This window comes from Rana temporaria, chromosome 6 (assembly GCF_905171775.1).
Source record: "Rana temporaria chromosome 6, aRanTem1.1, whole genome shotgun sequence".
Lineage (NCBI taxonomy): Eukaryota > Metazoa > Chordata > Amphibia > Anura > Ranidae > Rana > Rana temporaria.
Window position 1 is genome coordinate 83,874,074 of NC_053494.1, and position 26,569 is coordinate 83,900,642.

The 26,569-nt window shown below is 44.8% G+C and overlaps 1 protein-coding gene and 1 long non-coding RNA gene across 2 annotated transcripts in view; one reads left to right on the top strand and one right to left on the bottom strand.

Annotated features, from left to right (window-relative positions):
* Window positions 1–26,569, top strand: part of GRIN2A (glutamate ionotropic receptor NMDA type subunit 2A) — a 1,843,544-nt gene that overhangs the window by 1,384,195 nt on the left and 432,780 nt on the right. The gene's annotated exons all lie outside the window — the stretch shown is intronic.
* On the bottom strand, window positions 517–26,470 carry LOC120943589. Its single transcript, XR_005750310.1, has 3 exons — window positions 26,311–26,470; window positions 26,111–26,220; window positions 517–1,511 (listed from the first exon to the last, which is right to left on the bottom strand). It is a non-coding gene; the product is annotated as an uncharacterized LOC120943589 (long non-coding RNA).

Below are 26,569 nucleotides of genomic sequence, written 5' to 3' on the forward strand. Positions count from 1 at the left end.
CCCCTGTTTAATCTGCAATTGCCATGATGCTACACATGTGATCAGTTATGACACCAGCCATTGGATGGTTTGACAGTTTGGTTGAGAGCACAATCAATGGGAGTGTTACATTTCCTGCACGTGCCGTAAATTAAACTGTTTTATGGATGGGTTACTTCCGCTTTAAGAGCACAGGAGGAGGGGCTAAGATTCCTCTCTAATGAGGGCAGAGGGAGGTCACATGGATTATTCTTTTGTGAACTAAAATTTGTATACCTTCATGTCTCTTTTGTGCACTTTAAATAAAACAGTAGTCTAAAGTGGAAAAAAGGGGTTTGTGTGTCCTTCTATTTAACCACTTCAAAAGGAGTGGTTCTTGTAAGGTTGCTGGTTCAACTAGACCTGGGTTTTAAGGACAATCTGGATGTATGGAGGCTCCCCAATGCATTGGCAGTGAAAAACATCCACACGCACACATGGTATGTCCACACTAGCTTTATTTTCTAATGCGTACTTGTTCATAATCAAATTGTCCCAGCCAATCATATCTAAGTTATTAGGTTATATAAGTAATATTCGTCACAATTATACACTGTGCATAAAATATAGCAATCTTCTTTGTGCCCGACAGATATCTTGTTTATACTGCAGCTTATCTAATGTTTATGCTTGCCTAGGACATAATGTTTCTACTGCAGCTTATCTAATGTTTATGCTTGCCTAGGACATAATAACAATAATATTGCCAAGGTTCCTGGCTTCTCCTAGAAGCTCAAGGGTACATTTTCATACAAGCATTAATCACTAAGGGTGAACTCGAACAAGCCTTATAATGCATTATTAGTATAGGGGAACTATAGCCTATCAATGCATTGATATCTATGGGGGAACTCTAACCGCCTTTCAATCCCTCCTTTTATTGCATAGGCTGTAGCCTACGCAATCACTCATTATACCATTTCTGCTCTATGGTCAACATTGCCATTCAGACATTCTCACCCCTTTTCACACAGGGTTTAGTTAATTTTCCAATAGCGCAAAGGGTTATTTTAGCAACCAGATATATAACAAAAGCGCAAATCAATATCATTTTCCTGGGGTTGCAATAAGGAGAACACAACATGTAACAATCGGTGACAAAGAAAAATATTTTACAACTTGGGCCAATGTGGAGTTGGACGTGGTCTGGGACCGAAACGGGGGAGCAAATTGGGGGCCAGTCTTTGACAATGTTCAAGGTAGTTGCACTGTGACCTGTTCCAATCCTTGGATTAAGTCCTCCAGTTGTGCGGCTTGTTGGTCCCTCCTTTTCTGCTCTTCTGTCGGTGCCTCTGAAGTTGGAAGGGGAAAAAGGGGGGGTCGTCTTCATCAGGGATGCACAGATCCATTGTGGTCCCTGGGAAGCAAGTACAGCCGTTCTGGAGACCTTTTTTCTACTTCGCGTGGGCCGGTGTAAACGGGTCCTTTATGTTTCCTTACTGCGAGTTGTTTTATTAGGACTTTGTCTCCCAGTATCACCCAGTGGATCGGATCTGTGGAAAGAGGAGGAAAGGTGACAGCCACTGCTTCATAATTTTCACTAAGTGTACTTACCAGATCTCTCACGTACTCTTCCTGTAAAGAATATAAGTTAGGATCCTGCCTAGGGTTCCTATCCTCTCTGTACCATTTCTTCTTCTGAATGGGCTTTCCCATTAAAGTCCATTTCTTGAACTAGGGGTGTTCCTGATTTGGTATAGTATCGAGGGTAAGTGTACTAACCAGTCTTTTAAAGTTCCTTGCATGGCTTTCCTATTTGCAATGGACAGCCCCACCTAGTATGTGCGTGAGTATGCGCACTACTGTCTGTGTGTCTTCTCTTGTGGTTTTGAATGCTTCCACCCATCGTGAGAATACATCTATGATGACCAAAAGGTATTCTTGCTCTGTCCCTTTCTTTGGCATATGGGTGGAATCTATTTGCAGATGAGTGAAAGGTGTAGTAGCAGTGGCGGTCCGTCCATAGAGGGCGCCCGGGCGCGGCCCCCCCTCCCCCAGTCAGTAAAAAAAAGAAAAAAATAAAAAAAAAAAATGTTTTTTTTTTATTTAAACATGTCCCTTTAAGGAAAAAAAAAATTCATGGGATTGCAGACGAGACGCTACATTGGCAGCAAAAAAATGCCTTTGTGGCGCTCTCCATCGCGCCACTTGCTTCCGGCGCGATGGACTGTTGTTATGGCTCGGGTGCACACTTTCTGTGTGCACCCGCACGTCTCTGTGCTAGGAAGGAAAAATTTGGCCGTAATATATATATTTTTTAAATTGGTGGAAATAATGGCCAGAACGGACCCCATCCAATCCATCACCCCACCCCCCCTGGGCTTGTTAAAAAAAAAAAGTATTTAACATTGGGCGAAAATAGCGGCTGGCTTATTCAAATGTTTTTTTTTTTTTATTTAATTGGTGGAAATAGCGGCATGAAGGGAAATCCCACCCCCCCCTATTCAAATGTTTTTGTTATTATTTAATTAGTGGAAATAGCGGCAGGAATGGAACCCCTTCCCCCCGCTTATTCAATTGTTTTTTTATATTTAATTGGTGGAAATAGCGACTTGGGACTGGAAAGTTGCAGGATAAGTCGGACCTGATGAGAACCGTTCATATCTGTGCAACTTCAAGTCACAGCGACTTCGAAGTAGTCCGTGCATTACTTTTGTCCCACTTTAATGTGACTTGAGGTCCATAGACCTCCAGAATACACAGGCATTGCTTCAAGTCGCTGCAAAATCTCAGCAAAAAATTGTGGCAGAATCTTGTGACTTTCAGGCTAACACAGTCTGAAAGTTTGATGCGACCTAAAGCAATGCCTGTGTATTCTGGAGGTCTATGGACCTCAAGTTGCATCAAAGTGCGACCAAAGTAATGCAGGGACTACTTTGAAGCCGGACAGATATGAACGGTTCTCATTGGAAATCATGGGGTACGACTTGTCATGCAACGTTAAAGTCCCAAGTCGCAGGACAAGTAATGCAGTATGACTGCAGTCTCTGGCAATCTTGTGCAATATGTCCGCAGTCTCTGGTAATCTTGTGCAGTATGTCCACAGTCTCTGGTAATCTTGTGCAGTATGTGCGCAGTATCTGGTAATCTTGTGCAGTATGTGCGCAGTATCTGGTAATCTTGTGCAGTATGTGCGCAGTCTCTGGTAATCTCGTGCAGTATGTCCGCAGTCTCTGGTAATCTCGTGCAGTATGTCCGCAGTCTCTGATAATCTCATGCCCATTTAGAGTCCTTCATAACTAACAGTGTAATTTTTTAGTTTGTTTGCGCCAATCTGTAAGGCTGCGCTATATACCATGATTTGTGATGCTGGGGCTATATACTCTGTGCTGTGATGCTGAGCTGTATACTCCTGACACTATGAGTGGAAGCAAGTGGAATACAGGGGACAGAGTGGGTGTATTCAATAGGGGGTGTGGCTTATGATAAGTAGGATGGGCCAAATGTGGAGGGGCGGGGTCTTGCGCCCCCCATCCTAAAATGTCACCAGCCGCCACTGTGTAGTAGGATACGGGAGGTGTTCATGTTTCACCTTGTGTGGTATGTGATGTGATGATACATGTGATGCACCGTGACACATATGCTTTTAACAAGCCTAGCTAGGTTAGCGACAAAGAAATCCTTCAGTAAAATGTGTTCTGCCAACCTCTATGACCTACCCCATGGTATTGGGCCATAAACAAAGATGCACTAGCTGCGGGGATGCATCATGTCCTGTCTTCCCCTCTTCGAGGAAAAGTCCATTCATGGTCTTTTCCGAGTCATCCCTCGCAAACCTCCAAATCTTTCTCTGTGGCATGTGTCTGGAGATCTAATAATGAATGATCTAGCAGTGCTATTGTGCTATAGTGTTAGTACTGGCATTTGGGTATGTGCTGGCTGCTCTAGTAGCTGAACAGCAGAATCTACAAAACCCTTGTGTACATCAGAAAAGAAAACAGTGGAAGTTATAAATGATCTGGGACAAGTGTCCCATTGAGCAATGTGTATAGCTGTGACACTACCTCACCCTGTTCTCCTATTTAATCCCAAAAAGGCATTTAGAATCCTAGCCTTTGGAATAACTCCATATCCGCCCAAGCTTTGAGCAGACAGGTGTGAATATTTTAGGTAACATTAAAGTTGGTCTGCCCAGGGTAAATGATGTTGCCATCCCCTACCACCATCGCTCAGGAGGCTTACCCTGAACCTGAACCGGGACCACCCTTGGAAAAAAAAAACACAGGGCAAAGCTCTCCACCATTTTCTTTTTGGTGAGGACACCTGCCATAGTCCTACAATTGTCCCCTGCATACAAACATAACGAGGAGGCCAAATCTGGGTGCTATAACCACAGCACTATTCAGATACCTTACTTGGGCACCCTTGGTAACATCTTTTGGTAACAGGTAAAACAAGAAGTGGTATATTATAAAACCAACTGTGGTGAACCTTGCCTCTATCCTATGTCCATTTTCCAGGGCAGCCATAACTGCTTGTGACTGAAGACACATTCCATGTGTCAGTCTGTAGGGCTGTGGAGGGGTCAAACGACGTAAAATTTTCAAAACTCGACGCGGGAACGACGGCCATACTTAACATAGGATACGCCTCATATAGCAGGGGTAACTATACGCCGAAAAAAGCCTAATGTAAACGACGTAAAAAAATGCGCCAGCCAGACGTACATTTCTGAATCGGCGTACCTAGCTCATTTGCATATTCCTCGCTTAACTATACGGAAGTGCCACCTAGCGGCCAGCGTAAATATGCAGCCTAAGATACGACGGTGTAAAACACTTACGCCGGTCGTATCTTAGGGAAATCTATGCGTAACTGATTCTATGAATCAGGCGCATAGATACGAACGGCCGGACTCAGAGATACGACGGCGTATCTGGAGATACGCCGGCATATCTACTCTCTGAATCTAGCCCAGAGTGTCCTTCTGGGTGCAAACTCAACCCATCCTGACAACCGGCCTCCAAAGAGTAACTACATACTGTAGCAGGGCCGATCTATGTGTAGGTGTGGTCTCGCAGGTGGGCTTGCAAAGTGGTCTGGAGCATAATTGCGTAGACAACAAAGGTACATAACCCTGAGGATATTATCCAACAGGTTAGTCATCAGCCGTGAAGGATACATTTCCAAAAGATTGGCTAGTCCACAAAGGGATGCCCTCTCCTCGTCCACCAGGACGCTAAAACATATTTGCTAAACCAATTACTATGAAGTGAAATGGGTAGAATTAGATAGTGTGGCTGTGGTATGGCACATCAGGTAAAAACTGGTGCTCCAAGTATAACTAAACTATTTCCCTCAAGTCCTGTATAAAGCAGCTACAGGGTTTATAGAGGTGTTCTAGGGTGATATCCAGTATCCCCTCTTCTAAAATTTTAAACTATACATTTTTTGACTATGCCTCAGTACAGGGTGCAGTGGCGGCTGGTGCTCAAATTTTTTGGGGGGGCGCAAACGAAAAAAAAAAAAACAATTGCAGCCTCACTGGGCCCATCAATTATCACCACTGTGCCATGCCATCAAACGCAACCACTGTGCCATGCCATCAAACGCAACCGCTGTGCCATCAAAACGCAACCACTGTGCCATAAAATGCAGTCACTGTGCCATGCCATCAAACACAGCCACTATGCCATCAATTGTCACCACTATGCCATGCCATCAATTGTCACCACTGTGCCATCAATTGTCACCACTGTGCCATCAATTGTCACCACTGTGCCATGCCATCAATTGTCACCACTGTGCCACCAACTGTCACCACTGTGCCCATCAATTGTCACCACTGTGCCATGCCATCAATTGTTACCACTGTGCCATGCCATCAATTGTCACCACTGTGCCACCAATTGTCACCACTGTGCCCATCAATTGTCACCACTGTGCCCATCAATTGTCACCACTGTGCCCATCAATTGTCACCACTGTGCCCATCAATTGTCACTGTCCAGACATCCATCCACCTCAGAGCCATATTGTATCAGTGGCGGCTGGTGCTCAAATTTTTTGGGGGGGCGCAAACGAAACAAAAAAAAAAACAATTGCAGCCTCACTGGGCCCATCAATTATCACCACTGTGCCATGCCATCAAACGCAACCACTGTGCCATGCCATCAAACGCAACCACTGTGCCATCAAAACGCAACCACTGTGCCATAAAATGCAGTCACTGTGCCATGCCATCAAACACAGCCACTATGCCATCAATTGTCACCACTATGCCATGCCATCAATTGTCACCACTGTGCCATCAATTGTCACCACTGTGCCATCAATTGTCACCACTGTGCCATGCCATCAATTGTCACCACTGTGCAATGCCATCAATTGTTACCACTGTGCCACCAATTGTCACCACTGTGCCACCAATTGTCACCACTGTGCCCATCAATTGTCACCACTGTGCCATGCCATCAATTGTTACCACTGTGCCACCAATTGTCACCACTGTGCCACCAATTGTCACCACTGTGCCCATCAATTGTCACCACTGTGCCCATCAATTGTCACCACTGTGCCCATCAATTGTCACCACTGTGCCCATCAATTGTCACTGTCCAGACATCCATCCACCTCAGAGCCTTATTGTATATGAAACCTGCTGGGACTTGTAGTTCTCCATCTTCTCATGGAGAAGATGGAGATTGGAGAACTACAAGTCCCAGCAGATTATACATACAATATGGCTCTGAGGTGGATGGGTGTGGATTGCATGCACCTATCAATCCCGGGGGGGGGGGGGTGCAGGATCGGATAACAGTGTTATCTGATCCTGCCCCCCCCCCCCCCCGGGGATTGATAGGTGCATGCAATCCACACACCCATCCACCTCAGAGCCATATTGTATGTATAATCTGCTGGGACTTGTAGTTCTCCAATCTCCATCTTCTCCATGAGAAGATGGAGAACTACAAGTCCCAGCAGTCTAACTACAATAACAGGCTCCAATCGGGATGGGGATCAAGTAGTGCAGGATTGGCTTGATCGCCCCCAAAGTCATCAGCCGTGACGTGACACAACAACCCAGGCAGGCATTCATCGGCTTACCGTTCTGCTCGGGCTGTATGAAATGATGTGCGCTCCCGCGTGACGTCACTTCCGCTTTTCGTCTAAAAGACGAATGGCCGGAAGTAACAATGCTCCCACCTCCCAGCGCCAATAGAAGCACTGTCAGGGGGACGGGAAGCTCATCAGCGCTTTGCAATGCGCTCGATAGGCGGGGATTGAAAAGCCGCATATGAAGCACCATGTATGCAATCTAAAGATTGCATTGACACGGCGCTTCATAGGGCAATGGTGGCCGGCGCTCAAACATGTTTTAAATAAAGGAAAAAAAAAAATATTTCAAGTTTCTTAAAGGGGCAACTGAAAAAAAAAAAAAAAAAAAAAATATATATATATATATATATATATATATATATATATATATATATATATATATATATATATATATATATATATATATATATATATATATATATATATATATATATATATATATATATATATATATATATTTTTTTTTTGTGCCTACAGGAGGGGGGGCGGCGCCCGGGTGCCCCCTATGGGCGGGCCGCCACTGACAGGGTGTCAGCATCACTACAATCGCTCACTAATATACCGATTTAGCTTATTAAGCGTTTTTTAAAGTGTTATGTTCTTCAAATGCTGTGTTTATAAAAACCCTCCGTGATTTTTGGCCAAATGGCAATATTTTGCACGAAGATACCCTAATATGTGGCTGTTAATGGGCAAAAATCATTTTTTTCAAAATAAACTTCTTACCTATTTGGCATAATGCCAACTATTTTTATTGGACCCACCCCTGATCCCAGTGTGGCTCTTATAGGGTGTACATTGGATGAGTCCTATATACAGTCAGCTCTCAACTCATCCTGCCTCTTTTCCTTATCCCCTATCTCACTTGGGTGTCATGTTCAAATCAGTGCTCTGCCATTTCCAACCCATTTCTTTCCAAAAAAAAATACGGAACTCTACATACACATACAATTTTTACCTAGCAATATAAACAATACAAATAATGCACAAGTTCCTTTTAATATTCCGGCATGCTCAACCAACCCGGTCACACAGAATATTTTTAATTCCTCCTCTTTCCCTTCACAAGTACGAAAGGAGGGGCGATTTCCTCACAGAGAACCCTGAGGAACTTCTGCAGAGGAGCTCCTCGTCATTCACACTCAACATTTTTCAAATGCTTTATTTTTGTATTAGCCAATGGACTCCAGACACCGATTAATTATTAGCCACTGATAATACAATTTAATGACAATAACCATTTGTCATTGCGGCCGCTCTTATGTTAAAAGCGGGGTTCACTTATCTTTTTGGTCTGCGGTGTCCATTGACCCTCACTGTCAGCATTTGTAAGTAGGGATGAGCCGAACATACCCGCGTTCGGTTCGCACCAGAACTTTCGAACAGACCGATCGTTCGCGCGAACATTTAGAACCCCATTGAAGTCTATGGGACTCGAATGTTCGAATTCAAAAGTGCTCATTTTAAAGCCCAATATGCAAGTTATTGTTGGAAAACGTCTTTGAGAACCCGGGTCTTGCCCCAGGGAACATGTATCAATGGAAAAAAAAGTTTTAAAAACTGTAGTTTTTTCTTGAGCAGCGATTTTAATGATGCTTAAAGTAAAAAAAAAAATCCTTTAAATATGGTACCTGCTGGGTGTCTATAGTAGTGGCACGTGTTTAGAAATGTCCCTGCACAACATGAGATTACTCTCAGAAAAAAGTAATTTAATACTGCCTGCGGCTTTAATGTAATGTTTGGTCCCTGCAATATGGATAAAAATCATTGAAAAAAATAGCATGAGTTTCCCCGCCACCACTCCCCCCAGGTCATTACAAGTCCCAGTGCCGATCCTGACCTCCCTGGGGCCCTAAGCAACATGGCATGGCACATTAAAAATGTGAAGCGGGGGGGGGGGGCCCTGACGACAGTGACATGTCACATTAAAGAAAGTTGAGAAGCGGGGGAGGGGGTGTTCTGCTGTCGGAAATGAGCCAGCGAGTTTAGAAGCGGGTGAGGGGGCTAAAATAACTTCTCACCAGGGCGGGGCCTCTAGTAATTTGGGGGGCCCTTCGCAGGTTTGCGGGGCCCTAAGCGACTTGCATAGTGAGCCTATAGCGAGGATCGGCCCTGACAAGACCTTTTGGCCCTATATAGTTTGAACAGCAGTATACAGGCGTTGCAAACAAGATAAGGACTGTAGGTTTCTTAAGTAGAATCAGAACCATGTCATACTTTGCTCCTGCATATTGCACAATTTCCTAAAGAGACCCTCAACAAACTACATGACACTTGTGCCTGATGAGGCCACTGATGTTCCAGTGGTGGTGGCCGGTGAGACTGTCCATACAGGCTTGCCCCCCCACAGTGCACGTGCTGTGTGGCAACAATGTTGATTATTTTAGGGGTGGGGGGCCATTACAATGCCAGATCCTGGCTCAATAAATTATTTTTTTGGGAAAGAAAAATTCTAGAGAAAAGGGGGGTTGCCATCCGAGGCCTCCTTTGAACAAATTCTGTGAAGAAAAATTTAGCAAAAAAAACTAATGTCAGTCAAGCCTTAGCTTTCTCCCCATATCTAACCCACAAACTCATCCACTGATCATAAAGTCCAAAAATCAAGTTTCGTATCGTCGTATTGCACAATCGTTTTTCCGACGTTTTCTACCGACTGTGAACGACATTCTCATTCACGCAATATCCCTTTATACACTGCGCATGTAAGAAGCTCCGCACGTTTCCACGCCCATGACGATCGTTCTAGTGATTGACACGCCCCTTTTCAGTCGGTCAATGCAAGAGTCTGAAGAAATGATGGAGGAGAGACAGCAAGCTGCAACCAGGCAGGAGAGAGGCCAGGCACACACCAGGAGGAGCAGGAGGTACAAAGCCACCAACATGAGCTTTGACGAGATGGTAGAGATGGTGGCTGTTCTTAAAAAGGAGGACTACGACGGCAGAAAAGGGCCTCACAAGAACCCCAATAAACTCAAGGCCCAGATCATGGAGAAGGTACAGAGGACTCTCCATGCAAAATTCGGGGTGCAGAGGTCCAGGGTGCAGTTGCGCAAGAGATGGTCTGATTCGAAACTACGAGAGCCGGAGCAGCTGGAGAGAATTCGAAGAGTCCTCAGAAGACGTAAGTAATTTTCATGTGTACTCTGAATATTTGCTTTAATTATTTTGCGTCATGTGCTTTTTCTTTCAGGTTGTGTATATATACAGTCCAAGAATAGATGTTTCAAGGTTCATGTTTGTGGGCATAATAATTGGTTGTTCATTCTATTTAAGATCTTTTTATGTGAGACCAATTTTTTATTTAATGTAGATGTGTTAACTAGATTTAAATAATCCAACTTAAGTCAATATACAGTAAAAGGAGAGTATGCTCAGCACAGCAGTTGATTACACATATGGACTCAGTAGCACAATGGTTGGCATAGCCGATCCGCCCTATAGGCTTGCTATGCAAGCCGCTTAGGGCCCCGCAAAGCTGCGAAGGGCCCCCTAAATAACTAGAGGCCCCGCCTAGTAAGAAGTCATTTTCGCCCCCTCACCCTGCTTCTCAACTCGCTGGCTGCATGGGAGAAGAGGCAAGAAGTCAGCACCCCTTGCTTCTCAATTTAATGTAAGATGTCATTTCCGACAGCAGAACACCCCCTCCCCCCACGTCTCAACTTTCTTTAATGTGACATGTCACTGTCGTCAACGCCCCCCGCTTCTCATTTTTAATGTGCCATGTCATTTTGCTTCGTGCCCCAGGGAGGTCAGGATCAGTGTTGGTCACAAGAACAACCTAGTTAGCGTGTCACACAGAGGTGATCCAGTGTATACTTGTTGTTTTTCCATGTAGGAAACTTGGCCAAAGATAGAGAAATGCAGCAGCTTTGGTAATGGATACAATCCTGTGTTAAGCTTAGAAGGATTGTAAAAACAGACAATTGTACCACACTTTTTAAAAAGAATGATTGATATTCCTCTTTCAGGCCTCTAATCTTTTTGATTCATCTATCCCTTTTTTTACAATCTCATAGGACGCAATCAAGCTGCAGCAGTGGAGCCAACCAACCCCACACAGTGCCAAGCCCCACCCTCGCCGGGTGTGCAAAATGCCACCACATCAGGTCAGTGTCATACAGCACAGCTTCAGGTAATACATGTAGGCCTGCATAATTTTAATACATGTTTTTTTTCCCAAATTTCAGGTGTATGAGCTGTTGGTGGCGGCTTAGACACCTACAGTACCCAGGTGCTAATTGGGGAGATAATGTCCTGCAGGGCACAAATAGAGGACACAAACATCGCCCTCGAGAAGATCATAAAGAACAACAGAAAGGTGGACCAAAACCTGAAAAATCTTATTAATGTTCTGGGGAGGGTTTAAAAAAAAATGTAGACAATTATTTAAAAGAAAAATTATAGTTCTTAAAATAAATAAACAATTTCTATTAAGATATTAAAAAAAAAAAGAAAATGACACATTTTAAGTGTGATACAATAAATATTTTTGGATACTCAACAATGTCTGGCTTCTTATTATATCAATGCTGCCTAAAAGAACAAATTTAGTTTTGTGGTGTTTACATTGACAATGATGAGTATTTAGTACAGGAAAATAAACATGACACTATGATAACGTAGGAGAAAGCTAGAATGAACTCAAATTAGAAAATAATCAAAACAAAGAAAATTACTAGAACAGGGGCAGAAAAATTGAACACTGCAACCCCTCACAGATACTGTACTTGGAGCGCAGCAAAGAGCCACATGCAAAGTATTGCATTAATAATAAAGACAAATATATTCACCCCCAATGTGAATAAATGGAGAAAATACAACACTCAAAAAAGAATGTAACAAATAATAAATAAAAAGTGAATCAGTGTATCTATCACACCAGATGGGATAGAGGAAAACAAATAAATGAAGTCCACTGAATGTGAAAGAAAAACACTCGATCACTGTTCAAAGGATGGCCAGTATCTCCAACAATATAATTACTTCACTGTGCAAGATAGCAACATGAAAAATAAATATATAATGATTGAATCAATAAGTCTGCTGTATCAAGCTATCGAAATGTGTAAAAAACATGTAGTCCACTTGTAATGAATGAGAGCGCTGAGTCACCACTCAGAGAAGCGGCTAAATCCTCCACACAAAGTACGGCTTCAATATGCAGAAAAGAGGGATGTAAAAATCCGGGCTGTATGGCCCCTTACCAGAAAAGATGGATCTCTATGACAAGAGATCATATAGGCATAAGGTAAGGATTTATTTGTACCAGAGGGGTGCAGGAAGCAGGAGATCCATCTTCCCAGGTTCCCAGGGTCACTCACACTCTGTTCCGCTCGGCTTGTTTGCAGTTCTCCCAGAGGTATCGTGATCAGGAAATGGAATTAGAGGAGAAAAGAGGACTTCATAGCGCAACCAATTTAAAAATGTTCATATGAACCTCTATTTGTAAAAAAGTTTGCAATGGACATCTAGGTTCAGCAACCACTTTTTTCATGAATTCAATAATGAAAAAAAGAGAGAGAAATGTCCAATATCCAAATAGGATGTATCTCTTTGCAGTATACGATAAAAACAAGTATACTTAAAAAGGTGGCTGTGTCTGATAATGAAGCTTCCAACCGACGCTGCGTTTCACCTAAGGAGGTATCGACAGGGAAAGGAAACAGTAACAGACACTACACAGGCCGTTTCTCTTATAGAAGTGACACCGGAAGTGTGGGAAAAATTAACCCACTTTTCCAGGTGACTCCTAAGGACTAAACAAACAGGGAGAAAGAGAGGAGAAAGCAGCAACCCAGTGATCTTACACACAAAGGCAGCGAACAAACCCTCTCATTATTAACTGGCTATGTTACAAAATTAAAAAAAAAAAAAAATATATTATATATATATATATATATATATATATATATATATATATATATATATATATATAAAATATTTTTCCTATGAAAAAATCATTTTCATTTCTCTAAAAAAACAACTCTATATATAGCCAGATATTTTTCCCCCTTATATATACATAAGAGAAAAGGAAATACATAGGAGGAGGCGGGTTGTATTTACGCATTAATTAGCTACCTTTTGCTGCTCGGGGATTTTAATCTGTGGGCCAACTCCTCACAGGATCCCATTGCGGACGCCTGCATCGATCACCTGGAGGGATTAGGGCTACAGCAACTTATATGCCGGCCAACACATGCTTCAGGTCACACACTCGACCTAATTTTCAGACAAAATCTGAAAATAAGCATTTTAGAAAATGAACCATTGCCATGGACAGACCACCATGCAATCAATTTCATAATCTCCAAAATTCCCCCAGTGATAAAAGCACCCAAGCCGGTGACAATACACTGGGCTAGATCTCAGAAGAAGCTCCATTCGGAACTCTTTAAATCTACCTTGGGAAACAGAATCAAAACAATCCATCCACATCAAACAGCCGCAGATACACTGGATGCCATAAACGCAGCCCTGCTACAGTCAGCCGATTTAGTAGCACCGAAACGCAAAGCCTGCATCCGAAAAAGAAAGTCTGGCTGGTTCAACGACCAGCTGTCGCTTCTGAAGCAAGAGCGCAGAAGGGCGGAAGCCGCCTGGAAAAAAAGCCCTGCAGAGGATAACCTCATCATCTACAAGGCATTAACAACACAATATCATAAAGAAATCTTCAAAGCCAAGAAACATAATTTTTCTATGGCGATTAACAGCGCCCTAAACCGCCCCCGCGAACTCTTCAAGATGGTCACCCAGACCATGAATCCAGGATGTCTTGAAGTCCCCAACTCAGACACCCAAGAGTTCTGTAATGAACTATCGGATTTCTTCATCAACAAAATTGAAAGAATCCGGGAAAGCATCTTGCAAAACAATACCCCCCTCAACCCCACCATCAATCAACCACAAAACACCCACAGAAACGCTCTACAATCAACAAAGTTCACTCTGGAACCGATCTCCATCGATACCACAAAAAATATCATTGGTGCTTTGCGGAACAGCACATCGCCCAATGATATCATCCCCACCAAACTGCTGAAGGAATGTGCCGACATCCTGGCACCACCCATCACACAGCTTATAAACCAGTCATTTAAGGAAGGCACAGTGCCATCCCTGTTGAAAGAGGGCACAATCCAGCCCATCTTGAAAAAACCTAACCTGGATCCCAAGGACCCAACTCACCGCCGTCCCATAACAGGCCTAAATGTTTTCTCCAAGATAATGGAGAAAGTAGTGGTACAACAGCTGCAACAGCATCTAGATACCCACAATCTACTGGATCCATTACAATCAGGCTTCCGTCCCGGACACGGGACAGAAACGGCCTTACTCAAAATATGGGACGATGCCCTCGAGGCCGCAGACTAAGGAGAATCTTGTCTCCTGGTTCTGCTGGACCTAAGCGCAGCCTTTGACACGGTAGACCACAAACTGTTACTGATGCGACTAGCCAAGGTAGCAGAAGTCGCAGAAGGTGATTTACCATGGTTTTCTTCCTTTCTTGAAAACCGATCACAAACAGTTAAATTGGGTTCTTTCACGTCGGAAAAGCGCACGGTGTCATGTGGAGTCCCCCAAGGATCCCCCCTGTCACCGGTGCTTTTCAACATCTATCTTCGCCCTCTCTTTGATATTATCAGTAGCCAAGAACTACTCTATCACTCTTATGCAGACGATACGCAACTGTATTTTCACATCTGCAACAAAAAGGATCATCATCCCAGTTTAGAGAAATGTCTCTCTTTGATAGAAAACTGGATAACAAAGAGTTATCTTAAACTCAACAGTTCAAAAACAGAACTCCTTATGTTTCACACCAGCCGAAAGAGTCAACTGGCAACAACCTGGACACCCCCGCCCATTCTGGGCCAAATCATCACCCCTAGCTCCAAAGTCAAAAGTCTCGGGGTCATCTTCGACACCTTCATGACAATGGACGCACAAATAGGGTCAGTAGTCAGCGGAGCGCACCATCTGTTGCGCCTACTACGCAGACTTATTCCATTTATCCCCAAAGAAGACGTAGCAGTCGTGGTGGGAACAATCGTGAATTCCAGACTGGACTATGCTAACGCCCTGTACCTCGGACTCCCAAAGTACCAAATCTCCCGTCTGCAAGTCGTTCAGAATACGGCCGCCAGACTGGTGACTGGGAAAAAAAAATGGGAATTAATCTCACCTTCGTTGAGAACCCTTCACTGGCTGCCAGTAAAAGACAGAATTGCATTTAAAGCACTCTGCCTGACACATAAGTGCATCCATGGGAAGGCTCCGCAGTATCTTTGCGACAAGATAGAACCTCACAATTCGAATCGCGTTCTGCGATCCACCGACCAAAATCTGGTCAGGGTACCAAAAACCAAATACAAGTCCAAAGGAGAAAGAAGGTTTGCTTTTCAAGGTCCAAGACTATGGAACGCTTTACCAACCAGCATTCGGTTGGAGGAAAACCACCTGACTTTCAGAAGACAGATCAAAACTCTGCTCTTTTGATGTCATGAGACACGAACAACTAGCGCCCAGAAGCGATTCAGTTCGCATGCGCCGCGCTTTATAAGTTTTTCATTCATTCATTCATTCATAAAAACCTGCAAAGAGGTACCTCCCGAATGGAGACTGAATAAGCATATACATAAACTCTCCTACTTGTTTCTAAAAATTCCTTCTCTAAAAAAATTCCAAAAGGAATTGCATTTGATTAAAATAAAAATGCATACATTTTATATGTATATAAAGGAACATGTATAATATAAACAATTAATTAAATCATCTGTTGATCTTCCCAGTGAATGGACACTCAGGTGTCCCCAAACACATAGAAAGTATGGGAGCCCACATAGTAAGTCCTTTCTGCTGGAATTCCCACCCAGAAACTTAAATGACACTCAAAATAAAAAAAATATATTAAAGATTAAAAAATAAGGGAACATACACATTAGGATTACAGATACAGCACATCAATAAACCCCTGGGTACAGGCAGGTACCTCAAAAAAAATGTATATACACCTTTCCCAAACAAAAGTAAAAAGGTGAAAAAAAGGGGAAGGGGGGGGGGGGGGGGGAAGGATGGGCAATGATATGGTATGAGTCAATCTAATGGGTTGATGTCACATTGGAACGTGGGAGTAAATTGTATCAATGAATAGGCATTTTCCCATTCAGCTATTATCAATGTAACAGTTAATGTCCCACTCTATGTTTAACCCGTACGGGGTGTAACACATCATGTCAAATATCCATCGTGTTTCACGACAAGAAATCTGATGCTTCATGTTGTCACCCCTCCAGTGTGGATTATATCGCTCAATACCAATAACCTTAAGCAGGGCTGTATTTTGGTCATGATGTTGTTTGAAATGCAAGGAAACACTATGTTCTTCATATCCCTTGCGGATATTACCAACATGTTCCCCAATCCTGATTTTAAAAGCCATGATGGTTCTCCCAATATATTGTAGCCCACAAGGGCAAATAAGGAGGTAAATCACCCCAACAGTATCACAAGTGATCAAATCAGCTATGTCATACTGTCGGGAAGTAACGGTGGAAGTGAATGTTGAAGTTTTAACCGTCTGCATGGGAAGAACCCCTTGAGGGACCCAAACATGGTAATCTTTGGGGGGGGGGGGGTCTACCACACTGGGGGCTATCATATCCTTCAGATTTTGATTTCTTCTGAACAAAACCTTAGGACGTTCCGGCAGTTGTGGTCCCAAAATTTTGTCGCTTTTCAGTACCTTCCAATATTTGCATAGGACCTTTTTGACCCACCAAAACTTGGATGAGAATGTGGTCAGAAAAGACCACTGAAAATCCAAATTTTTCTCATCCGTTTTCTTTATCCTTGGGACCAGTAAACTTGGTCGGTCCATCCCCAATACATTTTCAATATTTTGATCCAGAACTTCCGATTGGTATCCTTTCTCCATGAAACAATTTTTTAAGGACGTGGCCTGTACCTCAAAATCCTCTACCTTGGAACAATTGCGTCTCAAGCGCTGAAATTGGCTTTTGGGGATAGCACTGAGCCAATTGGGGTGATGACCACTATCCATAGGGATGAATCCATTCCTGTCGGTGCTTTTAAAGAATGTTTTAGTCAGAAGCTTGCCATTTTCCTTAAAGATCACCAGGTCCAAAAAATTGACAGATGTTACACTATGTTCATAGGTGAATCTAATGCCCCAATCATTACGATTCAGGGCATTCATAAAATCTACCAAGGATTCCACATCCCCTTTCCATAAGAAAAAGGCATCATCAATGTATCTTCTCCATCTCAGGAGACGTGGATCAAACAGGGCAAACAATCTGTCATTCTCCCATAGGGCCATGAATAGTCCTGCAAGGCTGGGGGCAAATTTGTTTTTATCGTATACTGCAAAGAGATACATCCTATTTGGATATTGGACATTTCTCTCTCTTTTTTTCATTATTGAATTCATGAAAAAAGTGGTTGCTAAACCTAGATGTCCATTGCAAACTTTTTTACAAATAAAGAGGTTCATATGAACATTTTTAAATTGGTTGCGCTATGAAGTCCTCTTTTCTCCTCTAATTCCATTTCCTGATCACGATACCTCCGGGAGAGCTGCAAACAAGCCGAGCGGAACAGAGTGTGAGTGACCCTGGGAAGACGGATCTCCTGCTTCCTGCACCCCTCCAGTACAAAGAAATCTTTACCTTATGCCTATATGATCTCTTGTCATAGAGATCTATCTTTTCTGGTAAGGGGCCATACAGCCCGGATTTTTACATCCCTCTTTTCTGCATATTGAAGCTGTACTTTGTGTGGAGGATTTAGCCGCTTCTCTGAGTGGTGACTCAGCGCTCTCATTCATTACAAGTGGACTACATGTTTTTTACACATTTTGATAGCTTGTTACAGCAGACTTATTGATTCAATCATTATATATTTATTTTTCATGTTGTTATCTTGCACAGTGAAGTAATAATACTGTTGGAGATACTGGCCATCCTTTGAACAGTGATCAAGTGTTTTTCTTTTACATTCAGTGGACTTCATTTATTTGTTTTCCTCTATCCCATCTGGTGCGATAGATACACTGATTCACTTTTTATTTATTATTTGTTACATTCTTTTTTGAGTGTTGTATTTTCTCCATTTATTCACATTGGGGGTTGCGCTATATATTTGTCTTTATTATTTCTGTTTATTTCTGCCTATTTCAGCAGTTTCACAAATAGCAGCACCATATCAGAGTTTTCTCTGTCCCAATACCTTTCATTGATTTTAAACACCACTGTGGCTAATTAGCAGGTGTTGTCCTGCCTATATTTGCAATTAACCCTTTTTCACTATTAGTTTCAGGTTGTGTTCAGCATTACATTTTTCTTAAGGGAAGCGCGAATTCACTACCGTTTTACAAAGTATTGCATTAAAAACTGTTATTAGACGCCCCTGTTAAACAGGGGCAGAAACATTGGGCCTTAGGCACAACACTGCAACCCCTCAGATACTGTAATTGGAGCGCAGCAAAGAGCCACATGCAAAGTATTGCATTAAAAATTGTTATTAGACGACCCTGTTAAACAGGGGCAGAAACATTGGGCCTTAGGCACTGGTGGCGGAGCCCAGAAACAAAAAATGTCTTACTAGCTATCAGCAAGATCAGTGAGGAGGAAAAGGATATTCAGTCAGCAGCATAACAGGACAGTCACTCAGCATCAGCATAGTCTCCAAGGGATCTGTCATTTAAAAAAAAATATTCAGTTACATCTGCATCAGGTGCTTGGTAGCTGGTGTTGATCCAAGCCTGATTCATTTTTATGAAGGTCAGTCGATCAACGGAGTTGGTGGAGAGGCGCACCCTGTGATCGGTCACAAAGCCTCCAGCAGCACTGAATGTGCGTTCTGAAAGAACGCTGGATGCAGGGCAAGCCAGTAGCTCAATTGCGTACTGTGCAAGCTCTGGCCAGTGGTCCATCCTCAAGACCCAGTATGCCAGAGGATTTTCAGTGGAGGCGACCAAGTCTGATCTTGCCCCTAGGTATTCACGCACCATGTAAACCAAACGCTGGCGATGGTTGCTGGAACCGGTCATACCTTGGGGCTGTGGACTAAAAAATTGTCTGAACGCATCGGTCAGATAGCCTTCTGCACCGCTCCTTCTGTGACTCACCGAAGCCTCAGCAACACGTTGTCCAGGAACAGGATTTGGTAATCCCCCAGGTTCTGGGAACGCATTGCACAGAGCCTTCTGCAAGGCCTCCCAAAGATGTTTCATCTTCTGCTCCCTCTGCGACGGCAAGATAAGCTCCGCAACCTTACTCTTGTAACGTGGATCAAGGAGAGTTGCCAGCCAGTAATGATCCCTCTCCTTGATACCACGAACACGAGGATCCTTGCGCAGGCTTTGCAGGATCAGGGAGGCCATGCAGCATAGGTTTGCTGAGGCATTCGGGGCACAGTCCTCTGGGTCACTGAGGATGACAGGATCCGCAGCCACGTAAAAGTCCACGGGTTCCTTGGGACTGTAAGTGATCCCTTGAAGATTGCTGCTGCTGAGTGCTAGGCTCCACCTCCATGCTGCTGATACAATCCTCCTCCTCCTCCTCCTCCTCCACCTCATCCTCCTCGTCCTCTTCCTGTGTGCTAGGCAGGCATGCAGGACCACTGTCTGGAAAAAGGGGGCCTTGAGAGGTAAGGAAGTCCTCCTCTTCCTTCCTCTGTTCTGCCTCAAGGGCCCGGTCCAATATTCCACGTAGAGTGTGCTCCAACGGGTGAATAAGAGGGACAGTCTCACTGATGCATGCACTGTCACTGCTCACCATCCTCGTGGCCTCCTCAAATGGTGACAGGACAGTGCATGCATCCCTGATCAAGGCCCACTGGCGTGGGGAAAAAAAACAAGCTCCCCTGACCCAGTTCTGCTGCCATATAGGCACAGGTACTCATTGATGGCCCTCTGCTGCGTGTGCAGCCGCTGCAGCATGGCCAATGAAGAGTTCCATCTGGTGGGCATGTCACAGATTAGGCGGTTCTTGGGCAGGTTGTATTCCCTTTGGAGGTCTGTCAGCCGAGTAGTGGCATTGTATGACCTTCGAAAATGCACACAAACTTTCCTGGCCTGCTTCAGGACATCCTGTAAGCCCGGGTACCTGCCCAAGAACCGCTGCACCACCAAATTGAGAACATGAGCAAAACAGGGTACATGGGTCAGTTTTCCCTGTCGCAGGGCAGAGCGGAGGTTGGTGCCATTGTCGCTAACAACCATTCCTGGCTTAAGCTGGCGTGGCGTCAACCACCTCTGAGCCTGTCCCTGTAGAGCTGACAGAACCTCTGCCCCAGTGTGGCTCCTTTCTCCCAAGCACACCAGCTCTAGCACCACATGGCATCTCTTGGCCTGCATTTCTGTGTAGCCCCTCATACGCCTATGGAGCACGGCTGGTTCAGAGGAAACATCAGCACAGGAAGAGGCCACAGAGGAAGAAGAGGAGGGGGTGGAGGAGAGAGGTGTGTCACAACCAGTAGTAGTGTTTTGGAGGCGTGGTGGCGGAACAACCTCCAAAACTACTGTACCTTGCCCTGCATCCTTCCCAGCTGCCAGCAAAGTCACCCAATGCACCGTGAAAAAGAAGGTAAAGTCCCTGTCCATGCCTGCTGGACCATGAGTCAGTCAGTAGTAAGATGCACCTTACCACTGACCGCCCTGTCCAGCGAGGCATGGACATTGCCTTCCACATGCTGGTAGAGAGCAGGAATCGCCTTCCGTGAGAAAAAGTGGCATTTGGGTACTTGCCACTGAGGTACCGCACATTGCACAAGCTCACGGAAGGGGGCAGAATCTACCAACTGAAAAGGTAGCAGTTGAAGTGCTAGCAATTTTGCTAAGCTAGCATTCAACCGCTGGGAATGTGGATGGCTGGGAGAGTACTTCTTTTGGCGATGCAGCAGCTGGGGCAGGGAAATTTGTGTACTACCATCAGTAGATTTTCCGCATGTACTACTAGGTTGTGACACACCTATTTCTACACCTTCAGTCCTATCAGTGCAGGCTTCAGAGAGGACTGAGGGTCTAGTGGGGTTGGGGCTCCCAGCTGATGAGGGGCAAGGGGAGGTCCACTTTGTTCTTTGGTGTGGGTCTTTCTGATATGCTTGCCAATGAACTGCATGGCAGGTCCACATATGTCTGGTCAAGCATGTGGTGCCCAAGCGGGTGATGTTTTGGCCACGCGAGATACGCTTGAGACATATGTTGCAAATAACAACGGTGCGATCTGATGCACATGTCTCAAAAAAGGCCCACACCAAAGAACTTTTGCAGTACCGTTGAGACGCAGCAGCGCCATGCACAGGCGATGTGATGTAATGCAGTTAGTGTCCTCCTCCTATCAGGCACCCAGGTAGAGTCAGTGACTTCATCATCCCCTCCCTCCTCATCACTGTCGAAAACCTGGCAGTATGCTGCAGCTGGGGGAACATGACTGCCAGATTGCTGTCCCTCTCGGGCACCCGCTCTCTCTGGGCTCACATTATTGCCTTCCTCTATCTGTGTTCCGTCATCGGAGCCTTCAAAATGCTGCGCATCTTCATGTAGCATGTACCCAACACTGTGTTGAAACATTTGTATAGATATGGTCCAGAAAAGATAGTTTCACCCGGAGAAAAGGGCACCTAATCCCAAATAGGTAGAGAAAGTTTTTTCCCAAAAAAAGGGGAAAGGGGATAATTTGCGGTGCGTGTTTTTATGAGATGATAGTGATGAGAAAGCATAAATTCTTAGTTATAAAATTTACAAAAAATACTTTATTCATTTAGAGATACAATATACAAAAAATTCATAAAAATAAGTGGACAAGCAGCTATTGAATTGATTCTGTGGGTAACAGGAAACATCATTCAGTTGAAGGAAAGATGCAACTGGAAAGGAAATCGCATGGACCCTACATGTTTCGCGGACTTCCGCTTCTTCAGGGGAGGGAGCGATATCCAATCAGAATAAATAACTGAAAAAATATACAGAAATATTAACCAGTGAAATATGATACACAATCAAAAATATTGAGTAACATAGATCTAGGATGGCACAAAATCATAAAATGGTTCCAGTGTTTTAAAACACACAAAATCTTACCCACAGGTTGCCCACAAATGATGAATGCCACAGGGTCTCGTCAAATATGGACTGGTCATGTGCGTGTTCCTGCAGATAGCAGGAAAGATTTTATATTGGCCACAAAAGGACAGTCAATAGAAGGTAAATGTGTGAGTGGGAGATTAATATATATTTAGAAACAAAAGACATAAATAGCTGTCCAAAAAGGATTGCTGAATAATATAATAATTATTAAAGAGTAGCCATAGTGTTAATTAGCATACATACATTGCGGACCGCAGCTGGGCGACTGGTTCAATCCCCTGACCTTATCATACAGACGCTAGCAGACTTTTATGAACAGCTGTATCGCCCGGCCTCGATGTATAGCGCTGAGGAGCTGTCCGACTACCTGGACGGAATAGCATTTCAGCGTCTCTCCCTTTCCCAAAGCTCAGAGCTTGACTCTCAGTTGATTCTAAAAGAGCTGCAGGAGGCGGTTGCGGCCTTCCCCAACTGTAAAGCCCCGGGGGGTGATGGAATCCCCATGGAGATTTACAAACAATATTTTGAGATCTTACTGCCTAGGCTACTGAGTGTGTTTAATGCTGCTAGGGAGGCCTGTGCCCTCCCATCATCCATGGCTAAGGCACACATTGTGCTAATCCTTAAACCGGGCAAGAACCCAGTGGACCCGGCCTCATACAGGCCGATTTCACTACTCCAGTCTGATATCAAACTCCTTGCGAAGGTACTGGCCCTCAGGTTAAATAAGGTAATTACCTCAGTCATACACCCGGATCAGGCGGGATTTATGCCCAACAAATCTACGGCCATAAACCTCAGAAGGCTATTTCTTAACATGCAGTCCCGGGCAGATAATGTGGGGAGGAGAGCTCTGCTGTCACTCGACGCTATGAAGGCCTTTGATAGCGTGGAGTGGCCGCATCTCTGGGGGGTGCTGCGGTGATTCGGATTCGGAGAGGTGTTTATCTCCTGGGTGCGGCTGCTGTATCATCTCCCCCAGGCGGCTATCAGAGAGGCTGGTAGAGTGTCGGTGTCGTTTTCTCTGGGCCGGGGTACGCGGCAGGGGTGTCCATTGTCCCCCCTGCTGTTTGCCCTAGCAATAGAGCCACTGGCGATTCAGATTAGAGACCATAGGGGTATCACCGGCTTCTGTTATGGAGACAGACAGGAGAAGGTGATGCTATATGCAGACGACACGATGATCCTGCTGGGGGATACCGAGCAATCCCTGAGCACGACAATGGAAACGGTAGTTAAATTTGGGGAGTTCTCGGGCCTAAAAATAAACTGGTCTAAGTCCGCTTTGATGCCCCTGGATGACGCCCAGCTGCAACATGGAGACAGTGTGGGTGGTATCCCTGTAGCTACTACCTTTAAGTAACTAGGAATACACGTGACGCCGCGTATCGGGGAATATGGCTTGTTGAACATTTCCCCGCGGCTGGCTAGATTTCGCTCCCGTGCCAAGACGTGGAATGCTTTGTGTATGTCGATTGCGGGCAAAGTGAATCTGATTAAGATGATTCTCATGCCCCAACTGCTTTACATGCTGCACAATTCCCCGCTGGTAATTCCCCTAAAGACCTTCAGGATAATTAATACCATCTTTCGAGAATTGATCTGGAAAAACCGCCCGCCCAGGATAAAATTAGAGCATCTGCAGCGTCCCAAGGATGAGGGGGGTCTTGCCCTGCCGAATCCTTGGCTGTACTACCTGGCGTCGCAACTGCAGCACTTGATAGGTACCATGGTCCCAGAGGGGGGGCAGTCGGACAGGGTCCCCAGCGCCGCTGAGCATATTATGCTCAGGACGGTGGGGGGAGAGTCAATCCCGACAGCGCTTGAGTCCTTGGCCTTTGAAAGATCCCATAAAAGCTTCCCCACATATAGCCTAATACAAAAGATATGGAACAAGACCAAGTATTTACAAGGGGCCTCGGGGTCACCGAGTTTAGCCCTCTTTGGGCAAATGACTCCTATCCCGAACTAGCCAAACTGCAACTAGGGGAAAGGTGGAAGAGGTATGGGATCCGCTATTTAACACAGATTTTGGGTAATGGTGGCTTATTGCCTTTTGAGACGCTGAGGGAGACATACCAGCTACCAGCGAGCATGTTCTTCTACTACATGCAGCTTAGACATGCATTTGTCGCCCAGTCCAGGGCCTCGGAGTGGCATGTGGACTCCCTTCCAATCCTCTCCCAGCTCAAGAGTGCAGAGACGTCTAAGGGGTTTATATCCCAGAGCTATAATATACTGCTTTGCAGGTACCTTAAGAAACACCCTCTGACAGTTAGGCCCCATACACATGGGAGGATTTATCCGCGGATACGGTCCAGCGGACCGTTTCCGCGGATAAATCCTCTCGAGGATTTCAGCAGATTTTAATGTGATGGAGTGTACTCACCATCGCATTGAAATCTGCGCCGAAATCCTCTGGCGATGACGTGTCGCGCCGTCGCCGCGATTATGACACGGCGACGTGCGCGACGCTGTCATATAAGGAATTCCACGCATGCGTCGAATCATTACGACGCATGCGGGGGATCCCTTCGGACGGATGGATCCGGTGAGTCTATACAGACCAGCGGATCCATCCATTGGGATGGACTCCAGCAGATGGATATGTTCTGCATGTCAGCGAATATTCGCTGCAATGCTGGAATCCATCCCAGGGGAGATATATCCGCGGAAACAGATCCGCTGGCGTGTACACACCATAGGATCTATCCGCTGAAACCCATTTGCTGGGATTTATCTGCGGATGGATTCTATGGTGTGTACGGGGCCTTAGGAGGAAGTGGGAAGCGGACGTAGGCCCCCTGGATGAGGAGCAGTGGGAGGAGGCCCTGCAGTCGGTTACCAGTTGTTCCCTGAATGTAACACAGCGCCTGACACAACTGTATACACTCCTAAGAGTATACTATACGCCCCACAGATTGCATCTTATGGGAGTGCGGCCCACACCGACATGTGCAAGATGTAAAAGAGATCACGGGGATTTGATACACATGCTTTGGCGCTGCCCCAAGTTGCACACCTACTGGGCGGGAGTGACAGACACACTAAACACAGTGTTCCAGGTTTCGATCCCATTAGACCCTAAGCAGTGCCTCCTGAATCTTCTGGACGAGCTAGAGTGGGAACCCCACACTAGAGAGGCCATCACCAGGGCCCTATTCATGCCAGGAAACTGATTATGCTGCATTGGATATCCGAGGAGCCCCCCACGGTTAGGGAGTGGATCACTGCACTTGGTAATACGTTAAGGATGGAAAAGGTTATATACCAGCATAGGGGTTGCTCCGGAAAATTTGAACGGTTGTGGGACTTGTGGTTGGGAACGCCGGGGCTAGCCCCGAACGACCTAGTCATGGACAGACTCTTGGGCTAGTGGGACAGGAGGGGGAGTGGGGGTGGGTAGCGGTCTATAGGTCCTTTCAGTATGTTGTTTTATATCTACATTTACCACTGCTTTGTATATGGCCATGTATGGGTCTGCAATATTGGTTATGATTGCGGTACTTTGGACTGTAAGTGTCAAATTTGTGATTAATAAACTTGTTTTTGGATTTAAAAAAAATAATTAGCATACATATGGCCCTTGACAATGTTTGTTCCAATGAAAAAAGGCATATGATACTCACATATGTTGCACTGTGAAAGGCTAAATAGCCAGTAATATCAGCAGAGAAAATTAACTTCAGGGTTAATTCAGAAGAACTGTGCAGGTTTCACAAATTAGCTGTTTAAAAAATATAGCAAATGGCTACAGTTACAAAAGGGTCCCCAGCCTCCAAACGGGACATCCATAGAAATAACCAAGATTAAACAAACAGATACAAATGTGTCAATGAAAACACATTGAACACTGAGTGATGAAGGATCACAAGTCAGTGACTCATTAGTGAAATGATTGCTGCAGAGAAGTTCACATACCTGCAAGCCATCTGTACAAAGATCAGAAGTAATGTCACAGACTCACATAGCGTGGTATAGTAAATATATCTGATGCCAGAAAAAGATCAGCTATTTAGTCCGAAGGAGAACTAAAGAGATTACAAAACAAAAGAAATGTAGTTAGAAGAAGGGGGTTAGAGAAAGAAATCATAAGATTAGCCAAGTGGAGTTCATCTTACCTATGAAGCAAATATGATGCGAGTCCTCACTGAGCACATAACCCATCGGCGCCCTGCACAAAGTGTGTTGCAGAGCTCCGTTTAAATAGGCCGTCCTAACCCGAGGTGTGACGTAATTGCGTCACATGGGACCGGGTGGGCCAATCACAGCCAGAAGCCCCAGCCCAATGCAATCAGCGCAGACAGCCCGAATAGCAGCCCGGGCTGGCTATGCAGGAATGACAAGTGGGATGGATCACACTTGCTGAGCTCATAATTA